The sequence below is a fragment of the Vulpes vulpes genome, chromosome 13, assembly GCF_048418805.1.
Source record: "Vulpes vulpes isolate BD-2025 chromosome 13, VulVul3, whole genome shotgun sequence".
In the NCBI taxonomy this organism is placed as follows: domain Eukaryota; kingdom Metazoa; phylum Chordata; class Mammalia; order Carnivora; family Canidae; genus Vulpes; species Vulpes vulpes.
Window position 1 is genome coordinate 105,920,581 of NC_132792.1, and position 27,377 is coordinate 105,947,957.

The 27,377-nt window shown below is 39.0% G+C and overlaps 1 protein-coding gene across 8 annotated transcripts in view; it reads left to right on the forward strand.

The window, feature by feature from the left end:
• GALNT1 (polypeptide N-acetylgalactosaminyltransferase 1) overlaps positions 1–27,377 on the forward strand; it is a 121,073-nt gene that overhangs the window by 14,286 nt on the left and 79,410 nt on the right. The gene's annotated exons all lie outside the window — the stretch shown is intronic.

Genomic DNA, 27,377 nt, shown 5'->3' on the forward strand with positions numbered 1-27,377 from the left:
TTCCGCTCAGGTCATGATCCTGGGATCTGGGATCAAGTCCCGCATTGGGCTCCCTGCGTGGAGCCTGCTTCTGCCTCTGCCTATGTCTCTGCCTCTCTCTCTCTCTCTCTCTCTCTCTCTGTCTCTCTCATGAATAAATAAATAAATCTTAAAAAAAAAAAAAATGGGGTGGGGGTGGCCAGTAATCAGCTCCTAGGATTTTGCCATTTGAGTGTGCTCATTCAGTGGTGGCAGAGGATTCTCGTTTACTGGAGAGGCCAGGAATCCTGATTTTTCAAGCAAAGTGTCCCGATTTATAAATGTTGACAATTCAGTTTTTAAGAATATTTTTTTATGGAGAGGGGAGAGACAAAACCCTTGTCTCTGGGCACAGTTTACCTGAAAGTTACCTTGAGAGAAAGGACTAGTGTAGTGAAGTCGGTTGATGAGAGAGAGAGGAGAGGGGGATTGTGCAACAAGGCTTCCAAGGCTGTGGAAAGGGGTGCAGGTAAGTGTATAAGTGAGGAGCGTGATCCTTGGAATGGAGGGAAGGACTCTGGAGCAAAGGGAAGGTGAGGTGAAAGTGAGGTGAAGGGGACTTGAGTCTAGGAGGTGAGGTGGTAGTCAGCGACTAGGACTGTGGCAGCCCGGCTCTGAGGGTGCACACACGGGAAGGGAGTACAGGAGAGGAACTGTAAAGAGCATGAGGGCTCCTCCGTCTGGCTACTTAGCATCGCTGTACGATAGACTCAGCTGGCTTTGTTTCAGAACTATGTGATGTTAACATCCTGGAAGTTGAAGCAGAAAAAGAGGACAGTGGGACTTGTCTAGGGATCAAAAGGCTGAAGACGTCCAAAAGGTGAGAGATTTTTTTGTGTGTGCCCAAAAGGGCATAGTCACAGAAGTTGCATGACTTCTACCTTGGTAACCAAGCACGTGAAACTAGAAACCTAGTTAGGTAGAAAGGACAGGACTTGGCAGCAGTTGGAAAAGAGCGAGTTTGGCAAGGTGAGGTGAGGGAATCTGAGCATCAGGTGGTCAGGGGATGGTGGCTGGGTGATAGTTTACATCTAGATTTGGTTTTGGCTGAAGTGTCAGTTTACAGTGTTGATAGGCAGCTTGGTATTGGGCCCTGAGCCAGAAGACAGATCACCAGTTTCGGGGCTGCTGAGGATAAGTGTTAGAAGTCACCTTCATTGTTGGAACAACAGGATTGAGGGAGGCTGGAAGTGGAGAGGAAGATGGTGGACTTGGTGCCAACATCAACTTACTTGGGGAAGCTGGATGGCCTTGAAATTTAGTCTACTACTCTAAGGGTACATTTTTTGAGGGGGGGCAGGGGTGCTGAACAGCAGATTTGACTAATTTACAATTCAAATTTAATTATCACCAATGTGGTATTGTAACGTGATATATCTTATGTAAAATACTCTCCTGTGTAACAACAAAAATAATAATACATAAAAAGATTTGGACTGAGCTGTTTTGCTTAGGGCAGGCAGGGTGGAGTCTACCAGGGTTTCATTTTACCTACATCCACAGAGATGCTCCATTACTGGCTCCGACCTGTTTGTTCTGTTTGTTTGTTTTTTTAAAGATTTTATTTATTTATTTATTTGAGAGAGCGAGAGCGAGAGAGAACATGAGAGGGAGGAGAGGGAGAAACAAAACAGGCTCCCTGCTGAACAGGGAGCTGGATACCTGGCTGGATCCCAGGACCTAGGGATCATGACCTGAGCTGAAGGCGGATGCTTAACCGACTGAGCCACCAGGTGCCCCTGGGATTTTAATTAATAGAAAAACGATAACATGTTTGTGTGGTAGGATATCCTGATAGTACCAAAAGGTATGAGTGAGAAGTAATTAGCCCATCTTGTTTTTTGTTTTGTTTCATACCATTTATAAATGGAAGCCACATTTATTTCTGGGCCAGATGAGAGTTGATTCAAAAAATTTTGTGATTTAGGGACCCCTGGGTGGCTTAGCGGTTGAGCGCCTGCCTTCAGCCCAGGAGGGCATGATCCTGGAGACCCAGAATGGAGTCCCACATCAGGCTCCCTGCATGGAGCCTGCTTCTCTCTCTGCCTCGCTCTCTCTCTCTCTCTCTCTCTCTCTCTCTTTCTCTGTCTCTCATGAATAAATAAAACTCTTAAAAAAACTGTGTGTGTGAATTAGAATAGTATGAAGGGATATGATAATTAAGACAGGGAAAAGAAACCCACCAGTTGGGTGTGATTTGCTGATAGGCATTTTTTTAAAGTTAAATTTGAGGTGCATTTTGAGAAATGGAAGAGGTAGGGGAGTGTATATTTTGGAAAGAAGATGTTGTGGAGGTCAGGGAAACGGAGGGAATTTAGGGAGAGTTTAGGACACTGAGTGTTGGGTATAGAAAATTAGAGTAGATTATGTCAGAGCACAGAGTAGTGCAGAGCCACCTAACATGAGTTTATCTGAGTCCTGACCTGGGTAAACTTTTGTCCGGAGATGCAACATGGGAACTAAAACAGTAGCTTGGTTCAGATTGAGCAGGAAGGTGGAAATAGGTAGTCAAGTCAAAGCAGACTGGGATTTAGTGATTGAGACTAGAGTGGTAAAAATAGAATTTCTGAAAAAAAAAAAAATAGAATTTCTGGAAAATATTGTTGAAGACTTTAAACCATTGAACCAAGCCCACTGGGTAAATTTTATATTGTTCTCTTACCTCTTAATTTTTTGCTCTTAAATACTATTGAGCTGTATTAGAGTTTCATTTATGGACTTGAACCTTCGAATGCAAAGGTGTGCTGACCTACGAAAAAGAATTTCCACCAGAGAGAAAGAAGGGGAAGGTCTCCTCCTTTGTGTTCCTGTATACCAGTGTACCTGAGGTTATGCTTTTTTATCATGTATCTCTTTGAAAGAGGTCTCATAAAAATATTTTCCCTGGAATTTCACCAGGCAGAAATTTTCATTGGACTGTAGTTGGGCTCTCTTCTTCCCATGTAACTTACCTCTCACATGATGAATTGACCAGATCTCTGGGGCAGTCCTTTACAGCCCTGCACTGGAATAAACTTTTTCCCACTGCTTAACAACTTAGCCTTCTGGCCTCTCCCTGTACTTCCAGAAATGTCTTTCTAAGACTTGCCTTTTTCATCCTCACAGCGTCCCAGTTCCACTGTTGAGTCTCAGCACGGTACCTTCATGCTATACTCCAGTGACTGATCTTAGTCGGCTTCTCAGTTGGTTTCTTTCACTGCAGGCAGTAAAATTCAGCTTTACCTAACTTAAACAAGAGGTGATTTTTGGAAAGAAGTTAGAAACCTAACTGCCAGGACTACTAGAGAATCCAGGTTGGAAACAGGCAGAAGTTCAGGGCCTGGGGAAGGTGGGGACACAGCTGGCAGACAAAATTACAGGAATGATCTGGTTGGGATGTCACCAGAGGGATGATGAACTCCTCCAGTTTCATCTTTGCAAGTAACTACTCAAGATTTCAGATGCCTGGAGAGCACATCGGATTGGCTGAGGCTACGTCATGCTCAGTGGTCAGGGGAGGGATTTAGTTGTAGGAACTGCCTGGAATCCCTGTGGATTCCATGGTGGGAAGGTAGGTGCATGGGTTTATGGTCTCAGCAAGACTATAGAAGGCAGAGGAGAGGTAATTTTCCAAAAGGAAATTAGGAGGAGGAAGCAGATGAACACTGGACAGCTAAAAAGAAATCTCTTCTAAAGGCCTGTTTTCAACATTTAAAAAATCATAATTTGTTTTTTCACATTGTAGTAGTTTACTTGTATGAGACAAATAATAGCAGGGATGTATTTAGCATTTTGGTAGATACAATTTATACCTTGCCTGATCTCAGCCCTTTAAGTGCTGCTCCTTTAATAGTTATAATAGTCTTGTGGGTAATCACCTGTGTGACCTTAACCTGGTAGTAGGTGTCAGAGCTGCCTGCAAACCCAGGTGGTCTGGGACTGCATTGTATCTCTGCTATTTAAGAAATTACAGTGACTTATACTTTCAAGTGAGTTTGGATTTTATTAATTTTAGATTATTTGTACATATTTTTAATCGGTAGTACCATGTTTCTCTGTGTGCCACATACACAAGCATGTTACATAATTTACTCAGTTAGGCAGGTCTTCATCTTCCCAAGGCTCTTTGACCTGTGGATGAGGAATCACTGGCAATCATTGTAGTGACATGGTTCTGTCCCAACCATGGCTCCTATTCAACCTCCCAAGGCTCTTTGTGTGGCAGCTCTCTTGCTGTGTGGCAGTCAGTGGTGGACCTTGACTAATCTAAGACAATCATGGAAATCCTCTTTCCTTTGCGAGGGGATTGTTTCAGAAATAGACATGTTACCATTTTAGGCTGAAGAAAGTTTGCAGAAGCTTCAAAGAAGGACATTTTTCTTGACTTATGCATGGGAAGAGGACACCTCTCCATGTAGACATTGCCTTATGTGAATGTGAGGCTCTGAGCTGCTACAGCAATCTTGTCAAACTTAGGGAGGAAACTAGCTCAAGAAGGTGGCAGAACAGAGAGAATTGCAGGGAGATGGAGCTAGAGCTGCTAAGGTTAAGCCAATCCTGAATTTCATCCTACCCATGGCCTACCAGTTATGGGAGCCAGTAAGTTACCTTATGTTTAAGTAGTTTGAGGTGTGATTAACTGTTCACTTAGCAGCAAATGGTATCCCAACTGATGTGATGCAGAATTGCAATGAGAAGAGATAATAAGATTCTTTCTGCTGGATGTTCAAATAAAATGATCAAGATACTGCTAAATAGGCTAGGACCCTAACCTAGCAAGGTAGTAACTGCATGAATCAGAGTTGAAAGGGCCCTGGGTTTTAGTTTCTACTTTGCCATTAAATACTTATGTCACCGGATTTAAATTTCCTTGTTGGTAATGATGAGGGTGCCTTGAATATGCTGTGATGTATTTTTCATCTCAAATATTCTAATTTTGGAACCCATGAAAAATACCTAGTTTTTGTTGTTTTTTAGATTTTATTTATTTATTCATGAGAGACACAGAGAGGCAGAGACATAGGCAGAGAGAGAAGCAGGCTTGCTGCAGGGAGCCCCATATGGGACTCGATTCTAGAATTCAGGATCATGCCCTGAGCCGGAGGCAGACACTCAACCTCTGTGCCACCCAGGCGTCCCGAAAAATACCTAAACTTAATTAGGAATTAAGAAGATGTTTTCTGAAAAGCATTGAGCCATCTCAGATTTTTACTATAATAGGAGGGCCAAGACACTCGATTTCTACAACTTGTCTGTAATATTACTAAAACTTTTTTCTTTCTGAGAGCTAAAAATCAGGAGTACTTTTTTTCTTTTGGTTTAAGATTGTTCAGATTGCTCATATTCTCTCTTTGTCTCTGTGTGTTTCTTTAACATTTTATTGTGGCATATATGTAGAAAGTAGAATGGTATAATGAACTTTCCATATATTCATCTTTTTACCTCCGGAATTACCAACATTTTAACAGTCTTAAAACCAGTAGCTTTTAAGTACTTACGTTTGGCTCTTCTAGACAGACTTTTTTCCCAGTAAACTTTGGAGCTAAATTAGGTCTCCCTTTTAAGATTTCAGTTGCCCGCATATGTTTATTTAATACTATTCTTTTGGGAATCAAAAGAAGTTACAACACTGTGAAAACTTTATATTAGCAATTGTGGGCCATGAATTGTGAATATTTAGGCATTCATATTTGTACATGTCAAGGTAGGATATAGAATTATGCTCTACTAACATACAGCCCCCAAATCTCAGTGTCTTCTAACAGATGACTTATTGGCTTTGTTACTGGTTTACTGGGGACTCTGCTCGGCCTCATCCTCCTCAAGGACCCATGATAAGGGAATAGTTACTGCCTTGTATGTTGGTAGCATTGTCACGGAAGAATTAGAGAGCAGAGTAAATACAGAGTAATACTGTCTCTTTAGGCTTCTTTGTGGCATTAAGGCATAACATTTCTATTCACGTGTCACGTGTCAAAGGAAGTCATGTGGCTGAACATACTACAAGGGGATGGAAGAGTGCAAAACTGCCTTGTGCAGAGAAGAGAAACCAGAAAAATTTTGTGGATAGCACTAATAACTATCATAGCATCGTGATAAATATAAAATCTCATCTGCCTTTGAACTTTGTGTTAACAGCTCAGGTTTCAAGACCTGTTTACCATTCAAGACCAAGTGTTAGCAATGTTATTACAATTAACCTCACTGTTTTCTTAACTCTTGCTTATTTAATTTTGAGAAAGAATATGCATGCGGGGTTGAGGGGAAAGAGGGAGAGAGAGAATCTTATTAATAAGCTCCACACCCAGCACAAACCCATCATCGCCTGGAGATGATGACCTGAGCTGAATCGAATTGGATTCTTAACCCACTGAGCTACCCAGGGGCCCCAACTTTTGTTTATTATAGTTATTGTGTTACAGTTATAGTTATAGTTATTGTTATAGTGTAAAAGCCACTTTTAGATCAGATAATTAGAAAACCAAAACAAACAAACAAACAAAAAGGTAATTAGAAAACATCTTCAAGAGAAGAAGTGCCGGTTTCTAGATTAGATCCCTGGTCTTTCTGAAAGATAGACTTTTCAGTTCTCTCAGGTGATATAGTGTACCTGGGAAGGGGCAGAATAATTGTAGCTTCTTTACTTTTCTTTAACTGAGGACCATCATCCTGTTGGTCCTGCCCTCAGTCCTGCCCTTCATCCTGTTTTAAGTAGCATTTTGGGTTTGAATTCTGACATCAGTAAAACCCCAGGTCAGATCATTGGAATGTTTCAAGTGGGATTCAGGATTCTAGATCAGTTCTTTTTGTTAGTGTCTTTTGCTTTTGGAAACTGGGATTGAAACATATTCTGAACATCCCATATTATATCAGTCATAGCACCAGCCACATGTATATCACCTTCTGGAGGAAACTACCTAAACCCCACAGTCCCTGCTCAAAGGTCCTCTTGGATGGTCCTGTTTTATACCCCTCAGAAATGTGTGCCAGACACAATGGCTACACCTGGCTTGAAAAGATAAGTGAGGCCAACTAGGTCTTCTCCCTTTCTGAGAATTTAACTTCTGAGATTGGGATAGAGGCTCTGAGTCTAATACCATGTCTTGAGAAGGTAAAAGACATGATCATCCATGGACAGTCTGAGGAGGTCTGAGAGCGTGATGGTGGTGAAAAAAAGAGACAGAGTAGAGTTGATCGCCTGGAGATGAGAAGTCAGCCAGCTTCTAGAGTCTGTGTTATATCCTGTGGTCCTTGAGAAATGGCCTGCTAATTCCTGCTGCTAGAGTCCTTGTGTTTTTCAGAACCTTTGCATTTCTGCTTTTCTATGTGGGTCCTGGCTCGGTGATCATTTCTGTCCTGCTTGGCTTGGGATTTTGGGTTTCTTGCATGCATTTTGTAGAATAAGATTAGTTACTAGTACTTGTTACAGAGATCCAGGTAAGAGTAGCCGAGAGGTATTACTCTCTCAATGTATAAATCTAGATGAAGACTGCTCACGGCTGGTATGGTGGCTCCATGATTTTCTGAGTTCTTGGTTCTAGCTTTCTTTCTGCCGTCCCGGGGGTAGTTTTCTTCCTCATGGGCTAAAATGGAGCTTTAGCTATCACATTTGTGTTCCAGCAGGAAGGAGGAAGAGCAGAAGAAAGGGTAATCTCTCGTCCTTTTAGTCTCTAGAAGTTATATACAAGACTTCTATATTTTATCTAGAACTTCACTGTGAGGGATACTGGGAAGTGTTATCTTTATTCCAGTGTTATCTTTTATGTATCTAGTAAAAATAGGGTCTGTAACTGCTGGAAAAGGGGGCATGAATATTGAGCTGACACTTCTTAGTTCTGCTTTATGTATCTTGAGGCAGTCTCTGTGCTTTGGTATGAAGAGAATAAATTTCTTCTCAGCATTTCCTTCTTTATTTTGTACCCGTTGTACTTGAGTTTCTGCTCCATGGTTTCAGCGAAAGTAAACAGACTTGTGTGTTCATTTATCAAACATTTTTTAAAAAGATTTTATGTATTCACAAGAGACAGAGAGGCAGAGACATAGGTAGAGGGAGAAGCAGGCTCCCCGAGGGGAAGCCGATGAGGGACCCCAGGATCACGACTTGAGCTGAAGGCAGACGCTCAACCGCTGTGCCACCTAGCCCAAAACAATGCTTTATTAATCTCATCTTATTCCATATATTCTGCATAAGCTGACAGCACTTTAACTGACCTGAATTTTGTATAAAATTCCATTTCAACCGAAGTTTATTGTGTAGATATATCCTAAAGCACCACTAATACCAAAGATCAATGTTTTTAAAGACATAAAAAAGTAAATGAGGATGCAATTTATTTATTTATTTTTTTTAAGTTTATTTTTTTTTTTATTATTATTTATTTATGATAGTCATACAGAGAGAGAGAGAGAGGCAGAGACAAGGCAGAGATACAGGCAGAGGGAGAAGCAGGCTCCATGCACCGGGAGCCTGATGTGGGATTCGATCCCGGGTCTCCAGGATCGCGCCCTGGGCCAAAGGCAGGCGCCAAACCGCTGCGCCACCCAGGGATCCCATGAGGATGCAATTTAAAGTAAAACACCACCGGTAAGTCAGTTAGTGAAAAGACTGTCACATAAAGAAATGTTCAAAAGAAAACTTGGTTTTGATAAAACTAGGAAATTGGATTATCTGGAAAACTGAGATTTGCTATGAGAAGAATTTTCTATGACATAAAGCACTGTACATACAGTGATATGTATATTGCTTTTTTACCATGGTAGGTTTAGGGATTTGTTTTTAAAAAGCTTTTTTACTGGGGGTACCTCAGTGGGTTAAGCAGTGACTCTTGATTTTGGCTCAGGTTATGATCTTGGGGTCCTGGGATCAATGCCCGGTGTTGGCTCCCCATTCAGTAGGGAGTGTGCTTGAAGATTCCCTCTCCCTCAGCAATGCAATAAAGCATTGTTTCTGTAGCCTGTCTCCTGATATGTGGAAATAGTTTTGTTTTTCAGATCTCTTCTTTGAAAGGGTGTTTTCTCCTTGATTATTTTACTTGGAGCACATTACTACCATTGAGCCTCTTCTGTTTTCTCTGTCAAATTATGTGTTCATTGTGTATGCATTGAAAGCACTATTTTCCATAGTAGATTATTTGGATTAATTATAGTTTTAAATTTTAATTCTTTACTATTTTGATATCAGATACTTTGGGGTTATCCCACGAAAAAGTTTTCTATAAGAGAACTATAGTTGACCTTTGAACATGGGTTTGAACTGTGGGGATCCACTTATGTGGAAATATTTTTCAATAAATACAGTACTGTGAATGTGTTTTCTGTTCCTTAAGGTTTTAACATTTTCTTTTCTCTAGCTTGTTTCGTTGTAAGAGTATACTATATAGTATATAAACAAAATATGTGTTAATTGTCTGTTTCTCTTAGCAGTAAGTAGTTAAGTTTTAGAGTTATACACTGATTTTTTTTTTTTTTTGACTGCACAAGGGTTGGCACTTCTAATTCCCATGCTATTCAAGGGTTAACTGTATTTTTCAAAAGTGGAAGGTAGGAAAGACATATCATCAAAAGCATTTTGGAGAAATCAGTGGCTAAGAGACCAAAGGCAATTATTTTTCTATATTGAATATCATCAGCTCTGTGCTAACTCTTAATCTCTTTAGATTCTCTGCTTTGAATGACATGTCATAATAATGACATCCCAAATAATGTTTAATATTTTTCATGTTTAGAAATGAAATTAATACCTAGGATTTGAACTGTCTTACATGTAACATTTGTTTCTTTTGGGGGCACCTGGGTGGATTAGTGGTTGAGCATCTGCCTTTGGCTCAGGTGATCGATCCCAGTATCTTGGGATCAAGTCCTGTAACGGACTCCCCACAGGGAGCCTGCTTCTCCCTCTGCCTATGTCTCTACCTCTCTCTCTCTGTGTCTCTCATGAATAAATAAATAAAATCTAAAAAAACAAACAAACAAACAAAAAAAACCCAACCCAGAAAAACACATTAGTTTCTTTTTGACAGAGGTAGAAAATAAGGGCAGCCCGGGTGGCTCAGCGGTTTAGCACTGCCTTCAGTCCAGGGCATGATCCTGGAGACCCGGGATCAAGTCTCATGTCGGCTCCTTGCATGGACACAGTCCTCTGCCTGTGTCTCTGCCGCTCTCTCTGTCTCTCTCATGAATAAATAAATAAAATCTTTTAAAAAAATCTAAAAAAAAAAAGAAGTAGAAAATAATCCTGAGTCATTATTCTGAAACAGATGGAACACAGGTCACCTCAGTTTTCTGTTTTTATCCTCTTTGTGCCTGGAACTGTAGAGGGATACTTTCACAGAATGACAGAATCTTAGAATTTCAGGGAATAGACCAGCTATATAATGGTAATCCAGTGCAAAATGAAGATGTGGGGCCCCTTTTCATTAAAAAAAAAACTATTGAGAACTTGAAGACAGTGATGGCAGAGCATTCACCCAATTTACGGCCCCTCTAAGTATGGTGCCTGTGTAATGGCACAGGTCACGGATCCATGAAACTGCGCTGCAAGGAACTCTTGGAATTCATTTAGTGCAGGTCCCTCCATTTATAGATAAGGACATGTAGCCTTTATATGCAACCAAATGCTGGTTAATTGTTACTCTATACTGTATAGGAAGATCAAAAACTCAGCATTAAAGAATTGATGCTTCTGAAGGTTTTAATTTTTTTTCTACCTTTAAATCTGCAGCCATAGTTAGTGTGATTTAAAATTCTTATCAGTTTTTCTCAGTAATCATAAAAATAGTGATGTGAGTAGTTGAAATAAATAATCCCAAAGAATTTTATCCTGAAGTACTCAATCTCCATCCAACAAAGTCTTTTGTTTTTTCATCGATTATAGTTTTTGTCCTGCTGCAAAATCTATTGGCTTAGATTTAAACTTCTTTATTTTCTTGTAAATTCTCTGAGAGCTGGGAAAGAACCTACAGGATAGGGAATGAAAAGCAGCCAAGGCCCTTTAAAAAAATCTGCACTGTAGATGAACAAACTCTACAACTGAGAGTGATACCTGTATCACTGTGGCAGATGTCCTGTTGCTCGTAGGACTCGTGGAAGAATAGGCAGCGTGTATTTATTAAGGAAAACCTGCTGTACATACTCTTGTGCTATAGTTTGAGCTATTAATCACAGATTCTGTTTGGTTTTTGTAGAATCACTTTAACTGTGACTGCTGATAGAAATAAATGGAAGCAACCTGCTATGTAAGCGTGATTCATGGTTAAATCACTTTAAAATTTGAATGTTGACCCTATGATGGCTACTCTTGGGGGGCATTTTTGTATCTTCATTAGCTTCCACAGTTTTGTATGATGTTTTAACTCACAGACAATAAAATGCAAGTAAAACCTGGTCTTCTAGCCTTGCAGTCTCAGCTGAATACACTGTTTAGCTCACTGAAGAGAACTTTCAGAAAAGTTTATTATGAGTAAACAAATTGTTCATAACATGTGAGAATTGAGAACACAATGAAGTTAAGGGAGTTTGTAATGTAAATAGTTACTGTGTGGTAGAGCTGTCTCTCTCACATCACAGAAATCAATTTAGCTGGTGAGCAACAGTAAGAATGGTTGCCCTTCTAAATGAAATCGTTTGGGGGTCATTTTTAATGTTTTGCTTGCTGTGTGGAGTTGCCTGCTAGAGTGCTGAATACACTTGACCTAACTTTCAGCTTTTGGACTTTTATTACAGTCCAGGGACTAACAAGGAGCCTTTGCTTCTCTGCAAGTTCAGGCCTATGATGTGGATCCTGGCCACCTCTTATACCACTGTTTGGGTAAAAACTAAGCAGGAAATATTCCTGTTTGAGAATGTTACTCTTTACAAAAAGGCCTTGAAATTTATTAAGTGCTTTATAGATGAAATTCACTAATGTGACAAACATTTATAAAATATGTATGATGTATAAGGCCCAGTGGTAGAGTGGGTGATAGATAAGATATAATTCCCATCTTTAGGAGATTAGACAAAAATAGCTGTAGTTAGCATAACAAATGTGATTCAGTGATTTAGTCATGGTTTGATAGTTATTAAGCACCTACCACTATGAATCAGACACTGTGCTCGATGCTGCATTCAGAAGTGCTCCTTCAAGGACTCACAGTCAAATGGCTGAACTTGGCAGACAAAAATATAACTGCGTGAAGACATCAGTAGAAGTGATATAGAGGGGAAGTCTGAGGAGGTGAGAACCCGTTCCTTGAGTCCTAGCAATGTGTTAGCAGGCACGGTCCTAAGTCCTGGGAATACAAGACCTCTGCCTTTACGGACCTTTGGCCTGAATCTTGTGAGTTCAACAGATGGACAAACAGAGGCCATATGAGACAGAGGAAACAACATATATGGAGTCATGGAAGTGGGACACAGCATGGCGTATTTGGGGAAGTCAGTGGGATTGAATGCTACTGGGGCAGGGCACTTGAAGGAGGTGCAGAATGGAGCTGAAGTGTGTGGTCAGGTATGGTAGGCAGAGTCCCAAAGGCTCTGCTTGGAACTCTGTTCTGGCTGGGTCCTGGCCCTTCTTTCCAGGCTCCTCTTCAACGACTGTCTCAGAGAAGTCTCTCCTGAGCACCCATTGTAAAGGAACTGCCCAGTCACCTACCAACATGCCACTTCCCTTTTGTTTATTTATAGAGTGTTCCTTATTAGCTGACACTTTTGTTTATTGTCTATATCCCAACACTTGACTAACGTTCCATGGTCTGTGGTATTGGTTGCTGTACCCCCAGCACCTAGAACCTAGCATAAAGCTTGCATTTAACAAAGGTTCATGGAGTAAATGTAGGTATAGTTTTTTTTTTTTTAACTATGAATTTTGGATTTTATCATGTGGACAAGCAGTTCTCAATATTATTGTTTCCCAGATTCCTTTATATTTAAAAATTATTGGAGACCTCAAAGAGTTATGGTTTTGTGGGTTATGTCTATTGATATTTATGGTATAAAAGATAAAAACCTAGGCATTTAAAAAAACATTTTAATTCATTTCAAATAAGCCCATTACATGTTAATATAAATGTTTGGCTTCTCATACCAAATAGAAGATTCTTCTATCTTCTTTTGCATTCATTCCGTTGTGCTATCACATGTCATGTAGCCTCTGGAACTCAGCTATTTATGACAGACTGAGATAAAAAGGCAAATAATAACTTGGTATTAGTTTACAAATAGTTTTGACCTTGCAGACTCTTTTAAAGGGTATTGAGGACCCATGGAGATGGTCCCTGTATTACCATTTTAAGATTTGCTGCAATAGTTAGTTAGTTTTGAAACTTTTTAGTAGTAAGAATACATTTTCAGTTATCTTCTACCAAGCTCCAATGTATGGGACAGGTAAAAGTGCATATGTGTTGGAGGAGGATAGGGAGGAAGAAGATGAGAAGGTTCCTAGGGCCCTGCTTTTCCTTTCTCATTTCTTTAGCTAAGCTGCCAAAATGAACCAAGGGATTATGATGTGTGTGAGTGAGAGTGCTGGGGGTTCTGGCAGGTGAGCATACTTGGAGATTTTCCAGTTTACCATAGCTTAGCCTTCAGTAATTTTTTTGCGCCTCTTTGAATCATAGTTTTTTTTTTTTTTTTGAATCATAGTTTTATATATCATTTTAAGCATTGAAATACTTGTATTAATATTTTATCAAAGCCATTTTCCTTTAAGTACAGTATCATAGGTTTGCTTTCATTAAAAGATTTATTTGCAACCAGAGGCCTAATTTTGTTTCTGAGGTTTACTTTTTCACTGAAATTTGCAGCAACCTTTTAGAAGTATTTTTACATCATTAGACATCATCTAACTCAGGTTTTTTAGACAATTTTTCTTTGCATGTTTGAGCATATGTAAAAATTTAGTCAAGGCCCAATACATAATCAAGATGAAAGTAAGGAGCTGAAGGAAGTCTAATTGTAGTTGCCAAATAGAGGAAAGTTCTCATGGCCTGGAGAGGGGAGGAGAATGGCCCGCAGCTAGTTGGAGTGAGAGTGGAGCTTGGGCAGAGCTTTAAGCATTGTTACCACTAGCTGATTTTGGTATGGTACTCTATTGAAGTAATGTTATTTGTCTGCCGCAGGCAGCATTCTCAAGTTAGTTTATTTTGTTACATGGAACCATTTCTTTCTTTCTTTCTTTCTTTCTTTCTTTCTTTCTTTCTTTCTTTCTTTCTTTCTTTCTCTTTCTTTCTTTCTTTCTTTCTTTCTTTCTTTCTTTCTTTCTTTCTTTCTTTTTCTTTTTTATTTATTCATGAGGGACACACAGAGAGGCAGAGACACAGGCAGAGGGAGAAGCAGGCTCCACGCAGGGAGCCTGTTGTGGGACTCGATCCCAGGACCCAGGATCACGCCTGGGCCGAAGGCAGGCGCTAAACTGCTGAGCCACTCAGGGATCCCCCATGGAACCATTTCTAATTTTTTGTCTTTAAAAAAGCTGATTGCAAGTTTCCTGTAAAGCTTTTGTTGTTGCAAATAAATCTTCTTTAAGTTTTGCCAGTCCTGTCCTTAGGGCATTTTATTTGACAGACAAAAGTAGCTCTGCTGAAACCTTCTATTCATTACCATCATTATTACCTGTATCATTAAAAGAGGGAGATCATGTATTGTATATAATTATAACACAGTATTTATTAATCTCCAGCTTTATTGTCTACCTTACAAGACATGGAAGGAAAAATTGAGTGATGTGGAGAAAAGCAATGAAAATAATTATAGGACTAAAAGTACTGTCTTGGATTTGGAGTTAAATATTTTAAGACCATGATTTAATAAGTCAGCTTTATACCTGATTCTTATGAAAAGAGAAAGCCCTGTTAAAGAGTTATAAATAGGGTACATCTCCATTAAAGAATGAGATATAATTGGACTAATTGCCTTCTGGATTAGGTAAATTTAACATTTATAAGACCTGCCTAATGGTGATAATTACATTCTGAGTATCTTTAGAAATATGAAAGAATACTCATTTAACTTTTTTTTTAGTAAATATTTAAGTGCCTACTTTGATCTCATCATAATTTTATTTTAATTTTATTTTTAAAGATTTTATTTATTCATTCATAGAGATACAGAGAGAGAGGCAGAGACACAGGCAGAGGGAGAAGCAGGCTCCATGCAGGGAACTCGATGTGGGACTCTATTCTGGGTCTCCAGGATCACGCCCTGGGCTGCAGGCGGTGCTAAACTGCTGCGCCACCGGGGCTGCCCATAAGTTTATTTTTTTAAACATTTTTAAAACGTTTAAGTAATCTCTACTCAGTGTGGAGCTTGAACCCATGACCCCAGGATCAAGAGTAACATGCTCTTAACAGCTGAGCTTGCCAGGTGCTCCCATAAGTTTATTTTAAAATTCCATTTATTTCAGTTTTATTTTTGGAATAGGTAGCATCATAACTTTTTTTAGTATCATCTCTAATTATTGATATTAAAATGTGCTGTGATTTCTTTGAAGTAGGTCAAGTCATATAGTATTAACAAGTCTGTGGATTGCTTCTCGTTGTACTTTACATCAAGAGAAGAGAAAAAGGGGAGCCTGAGTGGCTCAGTGATTGAGCATCTGCCTTTGGCTCAGGTCATGATCCTGGGGTCTGGGATTGACTCTCATGTAGGTCTCCCTGCAGGGAGCCTACTTTTGCCTCTGCCTATGTTTCTGCTCCTCTCTCTGTCTCTCATGCATGAATAAAAATCTTAAAAAAAAAAAAAAAAAAAAGAAGAGAAAAATACTTATAGTTTCATGTTATTTTATGTTTAATAAAAAAAAATAATTGTTACAATGTTGTGGGGAAATAGTAATAGGTGCCTTGTTGGAGATAGCAGTGCCCCCCCCAACCCCTTACTCCTGATGCTTCTACCTGACCATTCAATTTCTTCTTTCTTTCTGATTGCTCTTACTGCTTTTTATGATAGAATTTAGTTTGCTTACATTTTTTGTTTGCTATCTGTAGGTCTCCTTTCACATAGAGTTTTTGAATGCATTAATCTGTTTAGTTTACTGATATATGCACATGCCTAGAACAGCATTTGGCAGATATTTGTTAGTTTGATGAATTTTTTTCTTTTGGTCCTTAGAAGTAGAGATACATCTGGGAAAAATGCTCAGCGAGGAGACTATTCAAAATATTTAGAGGCTCATAAAACAAAAAAACAACAAAAACCAAAATGTTTAGAGACTTCAGTTTCTAGAAATGTGGCAGATTACAGATATTAAGTTCCTCTTTATGAAACATTAAAAATACTGGACCAAATACTCAGTATATTTAAAGAAATGCATAGTTGGGCTAACAAGTAAGGAACTCCTCAGGGGTCAAAAAAAAGAAATCTTGAATCTAGAGAGATAAACTAATGGTGATACTGGCTGCTATGCTGGGAGTTCTGGTATTTGTAGATTCCTAGAAGCCTAGAGCTTTGGACTTTGCTCTTAGGGTGACTATGGGGTACTAGGTAAAGTCTAGGGATCCAGCAAGGTGAGAGGTTGCAGAGACTGTGAATAAAGCTGAAATTTCCTGAACAGTGTTGGTGGGTAAACCAGGGGAAAAAATGAAACATTTGTCCCACGTTGTGGGGGAAATGTTGAGTGGGATAAGAAGAGTTGCCTCTCTCAGCCTTTCATAGGAAAGATAAGTCTTCCTTGAGAAATGGTAATGACAAGTTCAGTTTCACTGGATTTGGGGTTGGGGCTCATACTACTTGAATGGAGCAAAAAAACCTAAGCCAAGAATTTTGTGAAAGTGGTCTCAGGTTGTTAGGCCTGAGAAGCAGATTGTGAGGAAACATGGAGAATACAGACCTCAGGGAATTGACACAGATAAAGTTTCTAGGAACATGAGCTCACAATTAAAAAAAATAAAAAACACTTCATATAAGCCACCATGAGTTAATCAGCTGAACTAGGAAACCGTGTAGTTGGGCATTCAGAAACTGCAGATATTGTAGTTGTCAGGTACAGAATAGAATATAAATATTTAATGGGTTCAGAGAGTATAAAAATATGGCTAAGGAACAAGAGACTATCAAAAGTAGTTAGACACGCTGAATTCAGCAAAAAGGAAAATACTACATATTGAATAAAGGGTTTATTCCAAGAAGACAGGCTGGGAAAATTAGAAAATGCATTAGAAAATCTGTTTATGAAGTTATCCACAAAAACAGTTTAAAACTTAATTTTAGGGCAGCCCCAGTGGCGCAGTGGTTTGGCGCCGCCTGCAGCCTGGGGTGTGATCCTGGAGACCTGGGATCGAGTCCCACTTCGGGCTCCCTGCATGGAGCCTGCTTCTCCCTCTCCCTCTGCCTGTGTCTCTGCCTCTCTCGAATAAATGAAATCTTAAAAAAGAAAAAAATTCAGTATTCTTTTAGTATACAAAAAACTAAGGAGTAGGAGAGATATTCCATAACCTTCTTAAGGCATTCCTCATCTCTCCAGCATTGTATTGGAGCTGCTAGTCAGTCAGTATGGCCAAAAAATAAATAAGGTAGATAGTTAGTTTCAAGACTATAAGGAATGAACAAAATGGTTTTCCTTCAAGTCAGTTTGAATATGTCACAGAAATTCAAATCCACAGATAAAACTTTAGGGTTTATAATAGTTACTGAATATAAGATTAATATAGTAAAATCACTTCTATTATTCTAACCTAACAGCTTACAATAAAGTGATATTTCACAACAGTTTAAAAAAAAGCTACCTAGGAATAAATATAAAAAGGCAAGATCTTTATATAGAAAGTTATAAAAGTTATATTGGAAGACATTAAAGAAGACCCAAGTAAATTTGGGGACCAATTATGTTCATAGGGAGAAAGTCTGTCTTGTAAATTTATCAAGTAATCTGTATTTAATATATAAATTCATGCTATAAAAACCCTGCAGGGAATGGTTTTTATTGCTTTGTTTTTGTGGAACTTGACAAGTTAATCCTAAAATTTTTTGGAAAAGCAATGGCCAAGAATAGCCAAGATAATTTTCTGAAGACCACTTGTTCTACTAGATTTTAAGACTTAATATGAAACCTTAGTAATTGAAATCATGTAATAATTGGGTAAAGATAGACAAATAGGTAATGGAAGAAAATTGAAGTGAAAAACAGAACTGGACATACTTGGAAATCTGATATATGACAGAGCTAATGTTGCAAATCAAATAAGGAAATGGAATACTCCGTAAATGGTATTGTTACTTAGCCACATTGGGGAAAAAAAAGATTTCTTACCTCGCATCATATGAAAAAAAATAATTCCAGATGGATTAAAAACTTAGTTACGAAGTGAAAAATGTAAACTTTCAGAATAAAACTATTTTATGACGTCAGGCTTTCTTAACTAGATGCTAAAAGCAGAATTGTTACAGGAGAAGGTGAATAAATGTGGCTATATTAATGTCTTTTATTTCTTTACAACAGAGTGCAGAGATTAGTCAGAAATACAGAAATAAAAGATATTTCTAACATAAAATTGACAAAATTTTTATCACAGTAAATATACACACATATGTATGTATATATGTCAGTACACATATACACGCCAATGTGAAAAAAAGAAATGGGCAATAGAAAAACCATTTCATATAAGAAAAATGAATAGCCACTAAATATTTGTCAACAAGGAAATGTAAATGAAAACTACATTGATTACAAAACTTGGACAATTCAAGTATACCACTGCTGTACTCTATGGCAAAAGTCAGTAAACTCTGTAAAGCTCCACAGAGTAAATATTTTAGGCTTTGCTGGCCATACAGTCTTTGGTGCAGTTACTCAGCTTTGCCGTGATAGTGCAAAAGCAGCCATAAACCATTCGTGAAGAAATAGAATGAGTGTGGTTGTGTTTTCATAAAATTTTGCTTATAAAAATAGCAGTTTGCCAACCCCAGCCCTGTGGCACCAAAGAAAAGTTGGTGAACTATTAACAAAAGTTAATAAACTATTAATACAGCAATGTGGACAAATCTTAAAAACATGTTGGAGTAAAAAGGTAGCAAAAGAATCCATTATACTATGATTCTGTTTGTATAAGTTTTGGAGGTGACTATAAAGAGTACAGATGTATGGATTTTACCATGATTACTGGGATTTGACTGATTTTGAATTCTGGTCTTGACAAAGTCTTTGTGACTTTGGCCAAATTACCCAACCGTTTAAAGCGTCAGTTTTCTTAATCTGTGAGGTGATGAGTTTAATAGTACCTAGCTCACTGGTTGTTGGGAGGATTATGTTACAGAGTGCCTCTGAATGAGCTGAGCACTCAGTAAGTTGTGTTTTCCTTCTTTAACTTTTATCCCCATTAAAGAAAAAAATAGCCTTTATAGCTTTAGGAACTCTAGTTTTTTTTTTTTTTTTTTTTTTTTTTTTTATACTGCTTTCCATGGCACATGGCTAATGGGACTAGTAGTAAGGCTTGAAATGTCTTGAAGTCTTGATGAGTAATGTTTCATTTCTTTATTTAGCACAGTTTATGAGACACTCTGTTGTTTTTTATTTTTTTAAAGGTTTTTATATTTATTTTAGAGAGAGCATGAGTGGAGGGAGGGGCAGAGGAGAGAATCTTCAAACAAACTTCTCCCTGAGCAGGAGCGCCAGCCCAAGATCATGACCTGAGCCCAGTCAGCTGCTTAATGGAGTGAGCCACCCAGGCGCCCCCTCCCCCGATATTTTTAATTAATTTTTTTTTTTAAATTTATTTATGATAGTCACAGAGAGAGAGAGAGAGAGAGAGAGAGAGAGAGAGGCAGAGACACAGGCGGAGGGAGAAGCAGGCTCCATGCACCGGGAGCCCGACGTGGGACTCGATCCTGGGTCTCCAGGATCGCGCCCTGGGCCAAAGGCAGGCGCCAAACCGCTGCGCCACCCAGGGATCCCTTTTTAATTAATTATTTAAAATAAATATTTATTTGATGGGATCCCTGGGTGGTGCAGGGGTTTGGTGTCTGCCTTTGTCCCAGGGCGCGATCCTGGAGACCTGGGATTGAATCCCACGTCGGGCTCCTGGTGCATGGAGCCTGCTTCTCCCTCTTTCTATGTCTCTGCCTCTCTCTCTCTCTCTCTCTCTCTCTCTCTCTGTGTGTGTGTGTGTGTGACTATCATAAATAAAAACAAACAAAAAAAATTAAATATTTATTTGAGAGAGTACATGAGCAGGGGGGAGGGGCAGACTGAGAGGGAGAAGCAGACTCCTCACTGAGCAGGGGCATCCCAGGATCATGATCGGAGCCCAAGGCAGATGCTTAACCTACTGAGCCACCCAGGCACCCCTCTGCTTTGTTTTAATGTCATGTTTAAATCACCCAAACTCATTTTTTAAAAAATATTTTATTTATTCATGAGAGACACACAGAGAGAGAGAGAGGCAGAGACACAGGCAGGGGGAGAAGCAGGCTCTATGCAGGGAGCCCGACGCGGGACTTGATCCCGGGTCTCCAGGATCAGGCCCCGGGCTGAAGGCGGCGCTAAACCACTGAGCCACCTGGGCTGCCCCAAATCACCCAACTCATGGAAGCTTGCTAACTATTGACAGAAACAGCATCCGTTGTCACTTAACGTTCCTCTGTAGCATTTAGCATTATGGAGAACTTCTTTCTGAGAACTTAGTTCTTGGTTGGTTTTATGTGTCCCTCTAGATTCTGCTCTGACCTCTTAGACCTTTTGGTTCGTCAAATGTGCATGTTCTGCTTACTCCTAAAACTTATGACTTTTCAGCTTCCTCAGCTGAAACATGAAGATAAAACCCACTTGAAAGGTTTGTTATTAGGCTAACATTTTCCTATACACTATTACCTGTAGAGGAACCGTATACCCACAGATTCAGATTCATTTATGCTTGGGGTAGAGTCTTGTATGAAGACAAACAACTTTGTGAGTGGTTCTTCTTCCATTAGAGCAGCAGTCATACCTGGATGTAATGTGTATGGAACACTGCAGGCAGGCTGACATTTTCCCCTTGATCTCCGTGCCCTCAGCCAGACCACCTGGAAGCCTTTATCACAGGTATTCATGGTGACTGAGGCCTTCCTAAGAATGGGACGTTGTCTAACTCTTCTTTGCTCTCCCTGATCTGGTGAAATGGTTAGCATAGAGTAAGTGGTGTTATTAAATTGAAGTTGAATGAATGTATTCATGCCTTGATTTTGTTCACAGAACACTAATGTTTGCAATATTTGGCCTGCCAGAGTAGGATGTTAAATCCATTCATAATCCTAACTTAGTTTTTAGCCATCTGGAACAAAGTTAAAAGTTATTTCTTTGTATTTCAGAAGATTCTAACATATATAAAAGTAAAAGAAATAGTAAAAGGAGTCCCCTTAAACCTGTATCCATCTCCCATATTCAGTGAAGGTAAGATTTGCCATAGGTGCTTCACCTTTTTTTTTTTTTTAAGATTTTATTTATTTATTCATGAGATACAGAGAGAGGCAGAGACATAGGCAGAGGGAGAAGCAGGAAGCAGGCTCTCTTTGGAGAGCTTGATGCTGGACTCAATCTCAGGACCCCAGAACCCTGACCTGAGCTGAAGGCGGATGCTCAACCATTGAGCCACCTAGGTGTCCTGATGCTTCACCTCTTAATTCCCTCCACCCCTGACTCCCAAGCACAGGTATTTGAAAGTAATACAAGACATCATGTCATTTTATCTCTAACATTCTTCAGTATGGCTCTTTCAAAAATGAAAACATTTTTTCAAATGTAGCCATAATGCTGTTGTTATTCCTGATAAAACTAACAATAATAATTCCTTAGTATCATCTAATACCAGTGGGTAGTCAGATTTCCCCAATGGGCCCCAAAATGTCTCAGTTGGTTTATACATTCAGGAGTTAAATCCACACATTACATTTGATTTTTATGGGGGGGGGGAACCCCACAACTCTTTTATGGAGAAATAGAAAAATACCTAATTTTTATTATTTCTCTTCCTTTCTCCTTTGCTCTTTTTAAAATAACTCTCCCTCCAGATTAAGGTTCTTTATCATAAAACCATGAACTTTGGTATATCAGGTAAAGCTTTTATCTTCCCCTTTAAGACTGCTTTGCTGTTCTTTTTTTGGTAATCAAACACTTCATGTATATAGGGCAGTACTACAGTTAACAGCACAGCAAAATGCAAAACTGAAAGTTATAGTTAAATTTAACTGTTCTCTGCAGTGCTGTTAGTACTTGTCATTAAAGCAGTAAAATTATTTTACATTCATTAAAAAGTATATGCTCTTCGATAATGTTTAAATGTATCCTAACTATTTTAGTTATTCCTCTTGAATTTATAGTTATAAGAAGGAAGCTACATCGAGGCTGTAACATAGTATGTGTGTTTGAAAAAAATCTGTGAACGTAATAAGTTCTCTAAATCTGAAATGGAGAAGGGTCATCTCCAGAAAAAATTCTTAGTTTTTATTACTAATAAAGTAAAACATGTGCAACTGTTTAGTGTAAGTAGGAGAGAACCCAAGTATTTAGAGGTTTTTGCAGAATACAATTTTGAGAATTCAGTGGAATTGAAAAAAATGTAGATGAAATATTTTGAGTTATTGATATGAATATAGCAGGATTCTTTCAGGGATTTAAAAAAATTTTTCCCTGTTAACTTTCTATTACCTCCTCCTCCTTCCTCCTTCTCCTTCCCCTTCCTCCTCCTTCCTCCTTCTTTCTTCTTCTTTTTTTTAGATTTATTTATTCAAGAGACAGAGAAGGCAGAGCCATAGGCAGAAGGAGAAGCAGGCTCCCTGTGGAGAGCCGGATGTGGAACTCAATCCCAGGACCCTGGGACCACGACCCCAGCCAAAGGCAGGCATAACCAACTGAGCCACTTAGGCGTGCCCTTTTCTATTACATTCTTAAATGTAAACATCCTAATTGCAGTGGATTTTTGTTTTTGGTTCTGAGATCAGGAAGCAAATCCTATTATCTGCCCCCAAAGGGCTAAAAAAGATTCCAGGAAAGGCTCTTGGGATGATATGGCCTATTAAGCATCTCAGCTAGTATCCTTGCAGAAGCCATCTGATTCTGCCAGATTGAGGGAGTGAGGCAGAGAAGAGTTATTCACAGAAACCAAAAGCAAGGGTCCAGAGAGTCGAGTAAGATCAGCAGGAGAGAATGCAGAGCAACCACTAACCTTATAAGCTAAGAAACAAAATTAAGTGGCATTAGGGAGAAACCAAATAAGTGAGAAATCAAATTAGTAAAAAAAAATCCACAAAAATGAATGTACCACATTGCTGACTAGCTAAGGAAAGAAGATGAAGAGTATGTTTTGCACTGCGTGGTATCTTTGAGAAGTCATGACTTACTAGATCATTATCTTTCTGTAACAGACCAATAAGTGAACAAGAGTTTTTGTTTTTGTTTCTTTTGTTCCTTTTTACCGGATAACTATTTCAGACCATTATCTTGGGCCAAAATCTAGAATCTGCCTTCATTCCAAACTTGTGTTTTCATCTGGTCTGTTGAGCAAATTTTAAAACCTTTTAGGTCCCAAAGGTCATTTGAGTTAATACAAGTAACATCAGACAGTGTTGTAGGTGAAGTAGTAGAGAACTTTCCTGTTTGCAATTGTACAAGGCAAGTTTCATCTGAGGTACTATTGTCTTGTGATATTTTTGCTGCTTATATGATTCAGTTGTGGAGACAGAAAACTATGGCAGTGAGCTCTGGGAATGCATGGAGAAGGAAAAATAGGGAAAAGGGAATGACAACAGAGATTTCCATTTAGTCTGCAAATTGTTTTTGGTTTTTCTCATCCCTAGTCTAGAGCCAAGAGACTGTGGGATTGTTTGTTATCCAAACCGGCGGTAGCAGTGCTGGTGGCAATAGTATAGTAGCTGTCTGCTCTCTCCAAGTGTGGTTGGCCTGTTTCTAGTGAATTCTTTATCCACTTTGGTTGGCCACCTCATAAAGTGTATGTGTTGCCTTTGTATTTTTTCTTGATCTGTGGGCCAGCGACATCTGTGGTTAACATTTGGGAATCTGTTTCAAATCTGGGAAGTGAAAGAAAGATTTTTTCTTAATAAAAAATTGAAAATATATAGGAAAGTACAGTAGCAGGATCTGCCTTTCCCTTATGTCTTTTTTCCCCCAATTGTCTTCTTTGTCAATTAAAAATCCTCTCTAAAACACCTTTTTGGGGGAGGATCTACACCCCTCCTTCCCCCCCGCCCCCAAAGATGCTTTTAAAGAGGACTTTTTTCCTCTTTAAAAGAGAAAGTTGTGTGGCAGCTGTGTAGTCCTCAAGGGCTAGACGTCTGTCTTTCTGCTTTGCAGTCCTTAGCTTGAGGCTCTCTTTCTCAAGGTCATCTCATGGTTGCTGAGAAGGCCCTTGCACCCCTCATGTACTTATCCTAGGCAGGAGGATAAGAAAGGAGTAAGGGCAAAGGGCCCATGTCCCCGTGAAGTCCTTTCCCATAGCCCCACCCAGTGATTTCTGATATTATCTTATTGGCTACCTTAACCTGCTGGGCAGGCCAAGATGTGTAAATTGCCACTCTTAGTAATAGAGCAGTTTGATTTGTAAGACAGAACAGGAAAACAGGAATTTGGTGAAGAACTAGCGGTCTGCCACAATTTAGAACTTTTATATTAAAAAAGTTTCTGTATTATGGATGTCCTTCCCTTCCTCCTTAGAACTATCCATAATGTGAATTTGGTATATTATATTCCTGCATATTATTCTGGCACAATTTAGAACTTTTATATTTAAAAAGTTCTTGTATTATGGATGTCCTTCCCTTCCTCCTTAGAACTATCCATAATGTGAATTTGGTATATTATATTCCTGCATATTATTCTGGCTTTACAGTATATGTTTGTGTCTATGAATAATGTCTTATTTTAATATGCTTTAAAACTGTGGAACATACTATACATATCCTGCACATACTGCTTTTTTTCATTCAACAACGTTTATCCATATTGATGTACATAGTTCTAGTTTAATTTTAACTACCATGTATTTTTCTGTTACACAGTCTCCATTTTCTTCTTGCTATACATTTAGGTTTTTACCTTTTTCTACTGTAAACAATGCTGTAGTCTTTGTATAAGTCATCTTATATGTGTGAGAGTCTCTCCAGGGTAGGTTCCTAAAGTGGAATTACTGAATAATGGGGTAGTGCTTATTTCAGCTGTTGTAGGTATTGCTGGATTGCTCTCCAAAGTAGCTGTGCCAGATTATTACACTTGGAACAATATTGTATGAGTGTCCCATTTCTTTATTCCTTACTAACAACACTTGTGTTTTGCCAGTTTGATGAGGTCAAATTCATTTTCCTGTATACTACTGAAGTTCAGCATTTTTTCATATGTTCATTGGCTATATACATTTCCTTGCCTCTGATTTACCCATTCTTTTTTAAAGATTTTATTTATTTATTCATAAGAGACACACAGAGAGAGGGGCAGAGACACAGGCAGAGGGAGAAGCAGGCTCCATGCAGGGAGCCCGATGTGGGACTTGATCCTGGGACTCCAGGATCATGCCCTGGACCGCTGAGCCACCCAGGGATCCCCCCCCCGCCCCGATTTACCCATTCTGTGCCATTTTTCACTTGTGTGTTGAGTTGGAAAAGTTTGTTTTTAAAAAGGTTTTTAAATTTTATTTGACAGCGTGCATAAGCTGGCAGGAGGAGTGCCCTGACTTGGAAAAGTTTTTCAATACATTCTGATATTGTTTCTTGATTATTTCCCCTAGTCCTCGATTTCTCATTTAACTATCCACGATGTCATCTTTGGTCGTTTTTAAAAAATTAATTTTCGGAGCACCTGGATGGCTCAGTTGGTTACGCATCTGCCTTCAGCTGATGTCATGATCCTGGGGTCTTGGGATAGAGTTCCAGTATAGGGCTCCCTGCTCAGTGGGAGCCTGGCTTCTTCTCCCTCTCCCTCTGCTGCTACCTCTGGTTGTGCTCTCACTCTGTCAAATAAATAAATAAAATCTTTAAAAAAAATTTTTCATGTAGTAGAAATTACTTTTTCCTTTATGGTTTGTATTTTGAGTATTAAATTCTTACCTGAAGGGGATCCCTGGGTGGCGCAGCGGTTTGGCGCCTGCCTTTGGCCCAGGGCGCGATCCTGGAGACCCGGGATCGAATCCCACATCGGGCTCCCGGTGCATGGAGCCTGCTTCTCCCTCTGCCTGTGTCTCTGCCTCTCTCTCTCTCTCTCTCTCTCTCTCTCTCTCTCTGTGACTATCATAAATAAAAAATAAATAAATAAATAAATAAATAAATAAATAAATAAATTCTTACCTGAAGAGATGAAGATATTTGCCTATATTTTAAAGTTTTAGAACTGTATATCCTTAAATCTTTAATTCTCTTGAACTTGTTCTTTTGTATGGTGTGAGGTAGGAATTTTATCTTATTTTTACATGTGGATGAACATTTATTAAACAGCTCATCTTTTTCACCCTGATTTGTAGTGCCACCTCTGTCATATATTAAGTGCATATTCATGTGGGTCTGATTCTGCACTCTCCATTCTGTTTTATTGGTTCTTTAGTCTGTCTCTGCCAGTGTATCACACTGACTTAATTACTGTAGCTTGATATATGGTAGACAGTTTTTTCACCCTGTTCAAAATTTTACTGGCTATCATGGTTATGCTCTTCCATGTGATTTTAGCCTACTTTTAAAGTCCTGTAAAAAAATTACATTGAGTTTTTTGAGTGGAACTATATTAAGTATATAGATTAACAGAATTTATTTCTTTAATAGACCATATTTGAGCATGCTGCTCTTTTTATTTTTTTAAAGATATTTCTAAGCAATTTTCTAGTTATTGGCAAAAAGAATTTATCGAATTTTGCATGTTGAACTTGTGTCCAGCAATCTTACTAAAAGTTCCCATTGTCCTTATTGTCTTGGGTTTTTCTATCATTTTCTTTTTTGTTGTTTTTCTTCTTTTCAATTCTTTTTTTTTTTTTTAAAGATTTTATTTATTTATTCATGAGAGACACAGGGAGAGAGAGGTACAGACACAGGCAGAAGGAGAAGCAGGCTCCACGCAGGGAGCCCAACGTGGGACTCAATCCCGGGTATCCAGGATCACACCCCGGGCTGAAGACGGCACTAAACCCCTGAGCCACCGGGGCTGCCCTATCCAGTGCTCTTTATAATAGTAGTTTTTACATTTTGGCCACAGTTTATAATTGTTGTTTGTGGGAGGATTAGTCCAGTATAAGTTGTTTCTCTTTTATGTGTGTCTTTCATGATTTCATTTTTTTAAAGGCTTTTTTTTTTTTTTAAGAGCAGTTTTAGGTTTACATTAAGATTGAGAGGAAGGTAGACAGAGTTCCCATATGCCTCCTGCCCCCACACATACATACCTCCCCCATTATAAGTATAGTTTCTCCTTTAGCACCTCTGAGAGAGCCTGACTTTTCCTAAATGTGCTC